Source organism: Rana temporaria, chromosome 7, assembly GCF_905171775.1.
Source record: "Rana temporaria chromosome 7, aRanTem1.1, whole genome shotgun sequence".
NCBI lineage: Eukaryota > Metazoa > Chordata > Amphibia > Anura > Ranidae > Rana > Rana temporaria.
In genome coordinates, this window is record NC_053495.1 from 128,936,866 (window position 1) to 128,951,516 (window position 14,651).

General features: G+C 48.2%; 1 protein-coding gene across 1 annotated transcript in view; it reads left to right on the forward strand.

Moving 5' to 3' along the window:
- Nucleotides 1-1,405: 1,405 nt before the first annotated feature.
- Nucleotides 1,406-14,651, forward strand: part of TLCD4 (TLC domain containing 4) — a 147,337-nt gene continuing 134,091 nt past the window's right edge. Inside the window, exon 1 of the mRNA XM_040359970.1 lies at nucleotides 1,406-1,621. The gene's annotated coding sequence lies outside the window, so the exon portion shown is untranslated. The remainder of the gene's footprint in view (nucleotides 1,622-14,651) is intronic.

Sequence of the window (14,651 nt, forward strand, 5' to 3'; positions counted from 1 at the left end):
TGGCACGGACAGGCACATCAACGTACCTGTACGTGCCTGCCTAGACGTGGGTCGGGGGGCCGATCGGGACCCCCCCCCGCTACACGCGGCAGTCGGGTTCCCTCGGGGAGTGATCCGGGACGACGGCGCGGCTATTTGTTTCTAGCAGCTCCGTCGCGATCGCTCCCCGGAGCTGAAGAACGGGGAGAGCCATATGTAAACACGGCTTCCCCGTGCTTCACTGTGGCGGCTGCATCGATCGAGTGATCCCCTTTATAGGGGAGACTCGATCGATGACGTCATTCCTACAGCCACACCCCCCTACAGTTGTAAACACACACTAAGTGTACACTAAATCCTACAGCGCCACCTGTGGTTAACTCCCAAACTGCAACTGTCATTTTCACAATAAACAATGCAATTTAAATGCATTTTTTGCTGTGAAAATGACAATGGTCCCAAAAATGTGTCAAAATTGTCCGAAGTGTCCGCCATAATGTCGCAGTCACGAAAAAAAATCGCTGATCGCCGCCATTAGTAGTAAAAAAAAAAAAATAATAAAAATGCAATAAAACTATCCCCTATTTTGTAAACGCTATAAATTTTGCGCAAACCAATCGATAAACGCTTATTGCAATTTTTTTACCAAAAATAGGTAGAAGAATACGTATCGGCCTAAACTGAGGAAAATTTTTTTTTTTATATATGTTTTTGGGGGATATTTATTATATCAAAAAGTAAAAAATATTGCATTTTTTTCAAAATTGTCGCTCTATTTTTGTTTATAGCGCAAAAAATAAAAACCGCAGAGGTGATCAACTACCACCAAAAGAAAGCTCTATTTGTGGGGAAAAAAGGACGCCAATTTTGTTTGGGAGCCATGTCGCACGACCGCGCAATTGTCTGTTAAAGCGTCCCGAACTGTAAAAACACCTTGGGTCTTTAGGCTGCATATTGGTCCGGGGCTTAAGTGGTTAAGTAATTAAAAAAATATATATATAATAAAAAATAAAATGAATATTATTATAAGTGTGGTTTCAAGTTTTTTGGTATGTCCAGGCCCATAATCCCTATAATCCCATTCCAGATTTGAAACATAAGATTCAATTTTTTAAAGCAACCATGCCTTTTGTGGATCCCAATTGTTCTCAGCAGCAGCAATCTGCATCAAAGCCAGCCTGGCATTATCTCTGGTAGAGGATGCCAAGCACTGACGCATCTTAGTCTGGCCATCCCTGGCAGTGGATGATGCCAGTCCCATCAATGCAGTGCAGATCTTGCTGGCATCAGAGGGGTTACTAGCCCAGCAGATGAAACCTAATCCAGCCTGTAGAATGGCATCCAGTGTACAGCCCAGTCCTGTACACATCATCACCACCACCATCCATCCCCTCCTGAGCTCTGATCACCGCCTCCTTTCCTCGGGGAGGGGGGACACCACACTCACATACACACACACACATACACACACACACACTGGCCGCAATCCTTGCTCTATTCCTGAATGTGGAGCCTTCCTCATCATCATCCTCCTCCTCCTCCTGCCTGGATCTGCACTGACCGCACCAGACATCATGGTCCCCTGCAGCTAGGACAGCTATGAGCTGTCATCCTGGGCTACATGTAGGACCCCCTCCAGCAGGTAAAGCAGCACTGATCACAGGCCCCCTTTGTGCTCTCTGCCCCTCCATGCTGTCACTCATGTCTTCTTTGCTTCTCCTCTGTGTTTCCATCACATTGCATGTCTTTGTAGCTGGCAGCACTTGGCACACTTTGTACAATGAAGGGGGTCACTGGGCACTGTGTTCATCCTTGCTATGCTGTCAGATATTTGTATTTATTTATCAGTATATAAGCAGCTGCACAGGATTCTATGATGGCTTTCATCAGGCTTTATTATAGATGCTGTTGGCATTTGTATGATTCACACATTTTGCAGTATTGGATTGCAGTCTGGATGATCTCTATGTAAAGCGGTGAACAGAACTTTCATATCACTGTCACCATAAACTCCTGGCTATCCTGTCTAGGGCCCGTTCACACCATGGCTGGCCGCTGAGCTGCATTGGACTGCATAGATCAACGCATGGGAACATAAAAGAAATAGTTCTCTATGTGCCCTGTTCACACTGTAACTAGGGATGCACTGGGGCAGGTTCAGACTAGGATGTGAACCCAGGTACAGGCCAATGGTCTGCGGGTCATGGGCACGTATGCCAAGGGCATGTAGATGTGCGGAATGTCCTAGCTGCAGATGATTGGCTCATGCAGATGACCGCTTCCTGGTGGCCTTGCACACGTGGGTTTGGATCCTGGTCAGAACATGTTCTATCTCATTATTGACCATAATGCTGCGTTGAGGTGGGTTGCGGCAGATTGCGTAAAAATGCAGACATGACGCTTTTTTTCTTTAACCGCATGTTAGCAAATCTTACCATACTGCAGTGATAGAGATGAATGAATTGTAATTTTATGACAAGAGAAAAAAAGATAGGGCGTGTCTTATATTGTAACAAGGTACCACCCCTAAAGGCCCGTACACACGATTGGATAATCCAACGGGAATTGTGTGATGATAATCCGACCGTTTGTACGCTCCATCGGACAATTGTTGTCAGACTTTCCGCCAACAAATGTGGGATAGCATGCTTTCAAATTGTCCGCCAACAATTGCGTGTTGTCGGATTATCCGATCGTGTGTGCACAAGTCTGTCACACAAAACTCCAAAGTAAAAACACGCATGCCCAGAAGCAATGCTCACCATAACACAACATTAGCAGAAGTTGCCCAAAGGATGGCCCTAAAGAGCTGAAAAACGCGTAATTTTGCATTTGTTGGCCGACAATTCTTTGCCGTTTATATGCAATACAAGTTCCTGGCCAATGCCCTTCGGACGAAAGTCCTACGCTTTGTCCACAGAAAGTCAGATCCTGTCTACGAGGCTTTACTCTTATTACACAACAGGCACAACCCCGCGTGCTAAGCCTCATTCATAAAGGCCATCTTTGCATGCACAGGAAGCACAGGCATTTGCATGCAGGCAGTCCCCATTACGTCTATGGGATACAGCAGCTGCATGGACACAGCCTCTGCTCCCAGTTTGTCGGGTGTGGGTCCCCAAACACGCATTGGTAGAGATTTACCAAAATCGGTGCACATAGGATATGGTGCAGCTGTGCATGGTAAGCCAAAAGCTTCTAGGTTTTAGGCCCCTTTCATACTGGCAGAGTTCGCCAGCTTTGCTGCCTGCTCAGTGGCGGATCTCTCAGTTGATCCCCGCTGAGTAGGCGGATGACAGGTCCGTGTTTACACTGCTGATGCAGAGCGGACATGGACACAGCCCGTTTCCATCTGACTGTTTCCATCTGACTGTCAACCGACCCGCCAGATGGATGGGGAACAGATCCCCATCTATCTGTTTTTAGCGGACAGGATCGTATGTTGGCAGATGTCAACAGACCCATGTTTATTGACATCCACTGCTTCTTAGGGAGAAATGGATGGTCTGATCGCTCTGTCCGTGTGAATGGGGCCTTATTGTCAAAGCTTAAAGTGATTGTAAAGGTGTTTTTTTTAAATAACAAATATGTTATATTTACCTCCTCTGTGCAAGGGTTTTTCACAGAGCGGCCCCAAGCCTCCATTTCTGGGGTGTCCCTGCTGCGCTTCTGGCCCCACCTCTTCATCGAGTGCCCCAATGGAGACCCGCTTTCAATGGGGGCACTCGTGAAGGCACGCTCCTGTGTCCTGCTGCTGTGTCCATTGACACAGACAGCAGGTCTCGGCCCTGTCCCCGGCTCCTTTGTGACTGGATTTGATTATTTGATTGACAGTAGCGGGATCCAATGGCTCCTGCTGCTATCAATTTATCCAATGAGAACCAGAGAAAGCGTCTGGAGCTGCTGTGCTCGTCCTTGACACTGGAACGATTGGGTTCAGGTAAGAAAAAGGGGGACTCTGCAGCACAGAAGGGTTTTAATCTTAATATATAGAATGCATTAGGGTGAAACACCTAGAGACTTAACAACTTCTTTAAAGCTGAACTCCATCTTTTGATACACTGAACTATGTCTCTCGCTAACATGTGAAGCCGCTGGATGTGCGGTATAACCTGTAAGTATACTCGGAAAATAGTAGAGTCTAACTGATCGGTGCTCAGCCATTCAGAGAAAGCAATGTATGCTAGCAATGAATACAAAGCTTCTTCTGATTGGCTGTGTCAGAGAGGTGGGCTGATGATGTCACAACCTCCGACTCATTTTTTTCTCACTACATTGCTTTCTCTGAATGGCTGAGTGCCGATCAGATAGACAGGAAGTCTCGGCTTGAACCCGGAACACAGTGTGGTATGTAGCTTCCGCTATATACAGCTTATACTGTACATCCAGCGGCCACACATGTTAGTGAGGGACATTTATTTGGGTCAGCTGTAAAGCTGGAGTTCAGCTTTAAATTTTAATTATAGGGAACATTTCCCTTCACTTCCTGTCCCATAGACAAACAGGAAGTGGGAGAAAATCTCTGCAAATTAAGGGAATTTGCCCCAGGTCACCAGAACTAGTGTCCCCTTTGGAAGATTTCCCCTCTACTACTTTTCTGGGGACAACCTGTTTACACCCACCAGTCCATAGGAGTGCATGAATCTTCTGATCAGGTCCTCCTGAAAAACTGACAGGCAGACCTGATTGGATCTGTCTTGTGAAAGCCCCCTTGGTAAATCTCGCTCATTGTCTACATTCAGGGACACGCACCCACACAGCTGTTGAACTGGGACCAGCAGTTGTGTCCATGCAGCCGCTGCATCCAAATAAAAATGAATGGGACTGTATACAGAACACCTGTGTGGGCAGATGGCCCTTCACATGGGTCGGATGAAAACATAGATCAGTGTTGCCAACCTACCAGATTGAAATTTACTGGCACGACACCCGAAATTTACCGGCGCAGCCACATTTTTACTGCCATTTCACAAAAATTACTAAATTACATTTCTAGGTGCAAATTTCAGTATTTAGGCTACAAACAAGTACGCTAGGCAAAAAACACCCCCTGCCTTCACCCCCCTCTGCGGTGCCACAATCTCCCCCTGCCTCCAATCTCCCCCTGCCTCCAATCTCCCCCTGCCTCCATCGTCCACTGCCTCCATCCCCCTCTGCGGTGCCACCAACAACCCCTGTCTCCATCCCCACCCTCTGCGATGCCACCATCTCCCCCTGCCTCCATTGCCCCCTGCCTCCAATCTCCCCCTGCCTCCAATCTCCCCCTGCCTCCAATCTCCCCCTGCCTCCAATCTCCCTCTGCCTCCAATCTCCCCCTGCCTACAATCTCCCCATGCCTCCAATCTCCCCATGCCTCCAATCTCCCCATGCCTCCAATCTCCCTCTGCCTCCAATCTCCCCCTGCCTCCAATCACCACCCTGCCTCCAATCACCACCCTGCCTCTATTGTCCCCTGCCTCCATCCCCCTCTGCGGTGCCACCAACAACCCCTGCCTCCATTGCCCCCTGCCTCCATCGTCCTCTGCAGTGCCACCGCAGCCACCATCACCCCCTGCGCAGTTCCAAGCCGAACCGATCTTGGCTATTTTTACTGACGCATTCCCGCAACCACGGACATTTACGAACGGGGAAAAAGTGCCCGTTTTTACGAACTGTCCATAAAAATACGGACGGTTGGCAACACTGACATAGATAGGCCCATGTGAATGAGGCCTAAAACAGTCCTTAGCATGTAGGCTGATATAAACAGGATCTTAAAGCATATCTAAATTAAATTTAGTATATTGCATATCTAAACTAAATTTGGATATGGCTGCTGAATTAGTCTTCTACTGTATTTCAGGCTAACATTTCAGCAAGTACAGTTAATACCCATTGATCTTGCCAAGAACAGTGTGTTTGTTACTTCCTGTGGGCTGAACTGAAATCACAGTGTGATCGTTCTTCCAATCTATCTTCCGTAAACTACAAATTCACCTGCCCCCCAGATAGTATAAAGAGAGGAAGAGGTGTTTGTAGTCCAGATCAAGAGATCAGGCTAGTGCAATAACTATGGCTCCCTCCATAGATGCAGTGGAGGAGTGAGTGTTGTCACTCTAAAACAGGAAGTTACTGGTAGGATTACCAGGTGAAAATGCCCTGTAAAAGAAAATGAATGCAGCCACTATAGCTATAAACTGGTAGGGTATACTTGTTTTATATTTTTGGTTTTGGGTTTAGATACACTTTAAGGACTTGTACACGCTATGCCCATTCACCTGCAATTATCGGCATAGGTCAAGCCAAGCTCAGTGCATGAAAACAATTGTTTACTATGTGCCCTGTTCCCACCAAACTGCTGTGTTGAGTTGAGCTGCGCAGACATGCTGCGGTGCATAGAGTTAAAGGGGTTTTCCACCTTTTTTTTTATTTTATAAAGTCAGCAGCTACAAAAAGTGTAGCTGTTGGCTTTTAATAAACTGACACTTACCTGCTCCACGGCTCCAGCGACGCGCCGGCCGGGGGTCCGCTCCTCGCCCCCCCTCGCCGGCCGGCGTCTTCATTCTTAGTGTGGGCACCCGGCAGTGAAAGCTTTCGGCTTCACGGCCGGGCACCCACTGTGCATGCGCGAGCGGCGCGGCGCCGTCCGTTTGGACAGGCGCTTGCCTACAGGGAGGGGCTGTGAAAAGGCGATTAAGCTAATCGCCTTTTCAGCCCCTCGGCGGAAGGAGGAAGTGGGACAGGAAGTCCCCTTCTCCTGAAGCCCCCACTCCCCCCCAAAAAAAATTACATGCCAAATGTGGCATGTAAGGGGGCGAGGTGTGGGTTAAGCGGAGGTCCATTTTTAGGTGGAACTCCTCTTTAAGCGAAATGTCATTGTGTCACACCTCAAGTTAAAAAGGAAAATGTAAAGCCCTGTACACACATTTGTCTGACCAAATTCACATCGGAATTCCATCGGAGGAAAAGAGAACATGTCTATGTGGAATGGAATTCATCTGAATTTCCGATGGAATTACTCCAATGGGGCATACACACGGTCGGAATTTTCAATGGAAAAAGTCAGTCTGAGGAAGAGGTGTTTGTAGTCCAGATCAGTCCAGATGTAGTCAGTCTGACTTTATTCATCGGAAATTCAGATCGTGTGTACGGGGCAAAAAGCATACTATGCGTTGTAACAAGGCATCACAGCCCCTACACAATGCACACCAGAATGCACACGTGCCAGTGAGCCCTAAAATGTATATGGGATTATATGCAGGATGCCTGGAAATACCAATGAATTGAGACCACACCAAATTCATTTTTTTTTTTTATTAAGTAAATAAATAAACAAGACCACTTTATCAAATAACCTTTTTTTTTTTTTTTTACACCACCAACCAAAATTTTATTTTTTTTGGAATAAAATTTGGCCGCGGCATAACTATTGGTTTATTTAAAATGATTATTAAAATATTACCATTACCTATTAAAACTTATATAATCAACTGTAACCAATAAAATTACAGCTCAGCCACTAAGACTCAAGCTGCATAAATTCCTTAAATATTCCAACCACTATCCCCTTTTGCCAACCTGCAAAATGGATTTACCAAAGCTATACCGTGACAAGGGAAGGGGGGGCGGTAGATCCGCTGTCAGTTCTCCCTTGGAAACGGCTGGCCCCGATCCACGGAACCAGCTCCTTAAATAGGGACTTTCCCAGAACTGGACAATTCTGGAACATCAGATGACCCTGATTGACCAATCCTGAGCCCTTAAACTTTCAAATTTACCCCAGCAACCCAAGTACCTAAACCAACCCAGACCTTTCCCGCTCAAAAACCTTCTTGACCTATCACCACCTCAGATTTCACCCCTAGCAACTCAATGCTTTAACCAATCCCCTTACTTCCCGCCTAAAAGCCCCAGGGGAACCTTGAAACTGTCCCCTGCCAAGAATCCCATGAGGAAAAAGGGGGCTGAAACAGCCTAAACCCCCTTTCCCCCTTATTCTCAATTGACACTGCTGCATCACAAGGACACAAATCTTTATTTTAAGCATGTGACAGTTTTTTTTAGATCTTATTGGAGTCCGCCTAAAATTACTAAGAATATGTATCTTCATCCTGGTGATGTAGCTTTGTGAACTCAACCCTTTAGAGGGGTATTTACTAAATTTGGAGCAAACAGAATCTGGAGCATCTGTGCATAGTAACCAATCAGCTTGTAACTTCAGCTTGTTCAGTTAAGCTTTAAAAAAGAAAGCTAGAAGCTGAGTGGTTGCCATGCACAGCTACTCCAAATTCTGTATGTTCCAGTCTTAGTAAGACCCCTTTCACACTGAGCCGCTCATAGCGTCGGTGGTAAAACTCTGCTATTTTTACAGCCGACGCTATGGGCGGATTTAGCGGCACATTTTGACCGCTAGCGGGGCAGTTTTACCCCTCGCTAGTGGCCGAGAAAGGGTTAAAACCTCCCGCAATGCGCTGCTGCAGCAGCGCATTGCAGGCGGTATAGCCGCACTGTCAAATTGATTTCAATGGGCAGCAGCGGTGAAGGAGCGGTAAACGCTCCAGTGTGAAAACACTGGAGACAATGGAGCAGCTGTTTGAGAGCGGATTGTAGGCGCTATTTTTAACGCTATAGCGCCTGCAATATGCCCTCAGTGTGAAAGGGGGTTTAAGCAGAACTAAACCCATCAATTGAACAGTTTCAAAAAACAGTTACATTCTCAGCATGTGCATAGAATGTAACTATAAACATTGGTTGTGCTCTCAACCAAACTGACCTCAAGTGGCTGCTATCATACCTGATCACATGTGCAGCACCATGGCGGTTGAAGGTCAAACAGAGGTCAAGATGGCAGCTTACTTGGCTGAAAATGATAGGAGGGTTTAGTTCCACTTTAAATTCCCCTCTTGGTTTGCTTTATTCAGGATTGAAGGGGTTACAATTTGGCCCTGTTCACACCTAGGCGTTTGCTATCCCAAAACGCTCTGCAAAACTGACAAATCGCACCACGCTTGTTCACGTGCCTTTCATTTTCAATGGCACCTAAACATGGGTGCGATTCTGCCTGCGAAAAAGAGCAGGATCTTCATTTGGGTGATGAGTTTCGCACAATGTGGTTTGCCGCGCAATTTATCGCACGGCAGAATCACACCTGCATTTAGGTGCTATTGACAATAAAAGGCACCTGAACAATTAAAAAATGTAAAACATTTAAAATAAAAGTGAGCAGCTAAGAATACTGCAGCTACTGACTTTTAATATATGGACACTTACCTGTCCAGGGAGTCCGCGATGTCGGCACCCCAGCCGATCTTCGGATCAGCTGTCGGGCACAGCTGCTGCCATTCCTGGTAAAGGAACCCGGCAGTGAAGCCTTTCGGCTTCACAGCCGGTTCCCTACTGGTTCTCTACTGCGCATGTGCGAAGCGCGTTGCGCTTTATATTTGGTCCGGCAGTGCAGGAAGGAGGAGGAGTCCGAACTCCCGAGAGACTAGGCCGCAGACCCGTCTCCCGGAAGTGGGGAACGGTACCGGTCAAAAACAGAGTTCCACCCTCCTCCCTGAAAAATGCCAAATGTGGCAATGGAGGGGGGAGGAGACAGATAGGCTTCTTCCACACAAGGTGGACTCTGTAATTTGACAGGCCTTCAGAAAATTTGTGACTTTCAAAAACGACAGATTTCAACAAAACCTCAGGAAATTAAGGACCCTTTCACACGGAGCGGATCAGTAATGATTCGCTCTGTGTGTCCGCAAAGCTCAGCGGGGATCCTCCGTAAAATCCCCGCTGAGCTGGCAGCTGACAGGGCGGTCCCCGCACACTGTGCAGGGACCGCCCTGTCTTTCCTCCGCTCTCCCCTATGGGGGATCGGACGAACACGGACCGTATGTCCGTGTTCATCCGATCCGGCAGACGGAAAAAAATAGGATTTCTTCCGTCCGCAAATGCGGATCTTTGTTCATTCGCTGACACCCGTAATCACATAGGGACCCATATATGTCCCGTTTTCATCCGCAAACGGACGGATGAAAATGCGGACATACGGTTCGTACGTGTGAAAGGGCCCTAAGGGTTGTATGGAGAATACAACTCATACAGGACAGTTAGTGCTCGAGCGGGGAAGGGGTAAAACGTCACTGGTATCCAAGATAGATTGACCCTCTCTTCTTGTCCTGACAGCATTTTACTAGACAGGAATTGAAGAAAAATTTCCAACAGCAACACAGGTAGAAATAAAGTATCAGGATGCTGGATCTCCTGTCAGGTGTTTATTGCTGTCTGTTGGAGAATTGCCTCACTTCCTGTTTGGTAAAACTATAGTTAGCAGAACAGGAAGTGGGAGGGAAATCTCTGTAATGGAGACCCACATAACAGTAAAAACCAGACAGGAATTCTAATTCTTTTCTACTTTATCTAAAATAGAAAAAAACGTTTTTGGCTTTACATATTTTTTTTGTATTCCAGAAACTGTGTCTAGATAAGCATGGTGGTTGCCATTGCTGACCACTCCTTCTGCAAATGCTAGCTAGTTGGTTATCATGCTGATCTGATTCCAGTACTTTCAGTGAATCAGAAAAAGCATACTTATGAAGAGTTCAGATTTTGCTCTGAATTCACATATTCCTTTTATATTAACCACTTCAGCCCTGGTAGGTTTTACCCCCTTCCTGACCAGGCCATTTTTTTGTGATACAGCACTGGGTTACTTTAATTGATAATTGCATGGTCCTGTGACACCGTACCCTAATAAAAGTAATGTACTTTATTTCCCATAAATAGAGCTTTCTTTTGGTGGTATTTGATCACCTCTGCGATTACATTTTTTTGCGCTATAAACAAAAAAAGTCAACAATTTTGAAAAAAAAATATGGGCCAAATCCTCAGCCAGGTGGCGTAACTTAACTTTCAGCAGTTAAGTTACACTGACTTAAAGTTTTTACCTAAGTGCCTGATCCACAAAGCACTTACGTAAAAATTTCAAGCCGTGTAACTTAAGAGCCGCCGTCGTAAGGCGTTCCTCCTCTCCGGGGGGCGTTTACAATTTAAATGAGGCGCGCTCCCGCGCCGGCCATACTGCGCATGCGTGTGACGTAATTTTCCCGACGTGCAGCGCGCGAACGTAATTGACGCCGGGCGGCTTTGTGGATTGCGACGGGACACTAAAGTTGCGACGGGAGAAAAAAAATATACGCGCCGTGAAAACAAATAATTTTTAAAAAAAATGACAGCGTCGCTCAGCATGCATTCCTGAGAGGGAGAACTCCATGCCAATTTTCAAAGAAAAAACCGGCATGGGTTCCCCCCCCAGGAGCATACCAGGCCCTTAGGTCTGGTATGGGTTGTAAGGAGACCCCCCCTACAATCCATACCAGACCCGTATCCAAAGCACGCTACCCGGCCGGTCAGGAAGGGAGTGGGGACGAGCGAGCGCCCCCCCTCTCCTGAGCCGTGCCAGGCCGCATGCCCTCAACATGGGGGGGCTGGTTGCTCTGGGGCAGGGGGGCGCACTGCGGCCCCCCCCACCCCAGAGCACCCTGTCCCCATGTTGATGAGGACAGGACCTCTTCCCGACAACCCTTGCCGTTGGTTGTCGGGGTATGCGGGCGGGGGCTTATCGGAATCTGGGAGTCCCCTTTAATAAGGGGGTCCCCAGATACCGGCCCCCCACCCTAAGTGAATGGATATGGGGTACATCGTACCCCTATCCATTCACCTGTAGGCAAAAAGTAAAAGTTAATAAACACACAACACAAGGGTTTTTAAAATAATTTATTATTCTGCTCCGGATGCCCCCCCTGTCTTCTTTATTAGCTCAATTACCAGGGGGGGCTTCTTCTTCCACTCTCCGGGGGTCTTCTCCGCTCTCCGGGGGGGGGTTTCTTCTTCCGCTCTCCGGGGGGGGCTTCTCCGGACTCCGGGGGGCTTCTTCCATCTTCTCCCCTCTTCCGCTGTGTGTTAGCTCAATTTTTAACAGGCAGCCGGCGCGGTCTTCTGTGACGTCAGGTTCTTCTCTTCCCTTCTTCCGATCTTGCCTCGTCGCCTCTTGTCGCTGTAATGATGGAAGCGCGCCGTGCATCCCATTTATATAGGCATCACCGTCCCATCATGCTCCGGCAGGTACCCACGTGGTGGGTGCACGTGGGTAGGCACCCACCACGTGGGTACCTGCCGGAGCATGATGGGACGGTGATGCCTATATAAATGGGATGCACGGCGCGCTTCCATCATTACAGCGACAAGAGGCGACGAGGCAAGATCGGAAGAAGGGAAGAGAAGAACCTGACGTCACAGAAGACCGCGCCGGCTGCCTGTTAGAAATTGAGCTAACACACAAAGATAGCAGGCAGCCAGCGCTGAAGACGAAGGCACCGGAGAGCTGCAGAAGAACCGGGGTTCGCCGAGTCAACAGCGGAAGAGGGGAGAAGATGGAAGAAGCCCCCCGGAGTCCGGAGAAGCCCCCCCCGGAGAGCGGAAGAAGAAACCCCCCCCGGAGAGCGGAGAAGACCCCCGGAGAGCGGAAGAAGAAGCCCCCCCTGGTATTAGAGCTAATAAAGAAGACAGGGGGGGCCTCCGGAGCAGAATAATAAATTATTTTAAAAACCCTTGTGTTGTGTGTTTATTAACTTTTACTTTTTGCCTACAGGTGAATGGATAGGGGTACGATGTACCCCATATCCATTCACTTAGGGTGGGGGGCCGGTATCTGGGGACCCCCTTATTAAAGGGGACTCCCAGATTCCGATAAGCCCCCGCCCGCATACCCCGACAACCAACGGCAAGGGTTGTCGGGAAGAGGTCCTGTCCTCATCAACATGGGGACAGGGTGCTCTGGGGTGGGGGGGGCCGCAGTGCGCCCCCCTGCCCCAGAGCAACCAACCCCCCCATGTTGAGGGCATGCGGCCTGGCACGGCTCAGGAGGGGGGGGCGCTCGCTCGTCCCCACTCCCTTCCTGACCGGCCGGGTAGCGTGCTTTGGATACGGGTCTGGTATGGATTGTAGGGGGACCCCCTACATCGATTTTTCGGCGGAGGGGGGGTCTCCTTACAACCCATACCAGACCTAAGGGCCTGGTATGCTCCTGGGGGGGGAACCCATGCCGGTTTGGATTTTTCAAATTGCCGTGGAGTTCTCCCTCGGGAATGCATACCAAATGCCGTCGCTCGAATGGGCCTTTACAAGGTGTGACTAACTTTACACTTTGTAAAACCAGCCCTAGTTTTACACCAGGCAAACTAACACTTACGGCGCAAAAACTAAGCACAAAAGCTTTGAGGATCGCCCTAAGTGCTAATTTGCATACCAGAAGAGGCATTTCGACTCGAAATGCCCCCAGTGGCGGATGCGGTACTGCATCCTAAGATCCGGCAGTGTAAGTCCCTTACAGATGTCGGATCTTCTGCCTAACTTAGGAAAACTGCTTCTGAGGATCAGTTCCAAAGTTAGAACCAGAGATACGACGGCTTACGCCGGAGTATCTCTTTTGAGGATTAGGCCCAATGTTTTTTACTAGGTCAATTTGTATTCTGCTACATATTTTCAGTAAAGAAAATCCCAATAAGTGTGTATTGTGTATATTGATTGGTTTGTGCAAAAGTTATAGCGTCTACAAAATAGGGGATAGATTTAGACCCGGTTCACACTGGGGCGACACGACAAGCGGATCAGCCGCCTGAGGCGTCGTGTCCCATTCAATGCAATGGAACCGTTCTAATAGGAGCGACGCAAGTCGCTCCGACTTAGAAAAAGGTTCCTGTTCGACTTTGGGGGCGGCTCGGGGCGACCTGCATTGACTTCTATACAGAAGTCGTTCTGCAAATCGCCTCTGAAGTCGTCTTCAGGACGACTTGCAGAGTCGCCCCCGAAGTCGTGCCGCTGCTGTGTGAACCGACTCTTAGGGATTATTTTTTTATTGTTTTTATTAGTAGTGGGGGCGAGCAGCGATTTTTAGCGGGCCTGCAACATTCCGGCGGACAAATCTGACACATATGCCTCATTTCCACTGAGCGGAATGGTTCGGGTCGGGTACAGTTTTGAAGGGTTAGAATGGTCTGGCCTATTCAGGTGAGCATTTCCACTGCAAGGGGCCATACAGGGTTTAGAAAAAATGCCTAGCGTGTCCACCAATCAGTGGAATGTATTGTAGCTCCACCCTAACCGAACCATAGCATTTTCTATGGCCCCACATCTTAGGACCCAGAATGGTGTGGTATGGTTCGGTTGTATGGGCCGCTTTCATAATGGAAACACTCAAAATAGCATACTGTACCGAACCATCTCGAACCGATCCGCTCAGTGGAAACGAGGCATAAGTGACACTTTTTGGGGACCAGTGAGGCAAAACAGTGATCACTGCTAAAAAAAAATTCACTGTATACATGACACTGGCAGGGAAGTGGTTAACATCAGGGGCAATCAAAGGAAAGAGACATATTTGTGTTCCTGATTAGCAGGAATCACAGATCTCTTTCTTCCTGTCAGACAGAGCGATAGTCTGCCTTATCTGCCGTTTTGGCTCTCCAGCGAACGATCATGGGTGGCCGGCGGCAGAGCTCAGCGAGGAGAGCTCTGAAAGCTGATTGGTGGGAAGGGACATGCCCCACTTCACACAGGAACAGATCTGAGGCTGTCAATCAGCTGGAGCTTCCTCCCCTATTACTTTTTTTCTCTTGGTGTCAGGAAAACTTGTCAGAAGTGAC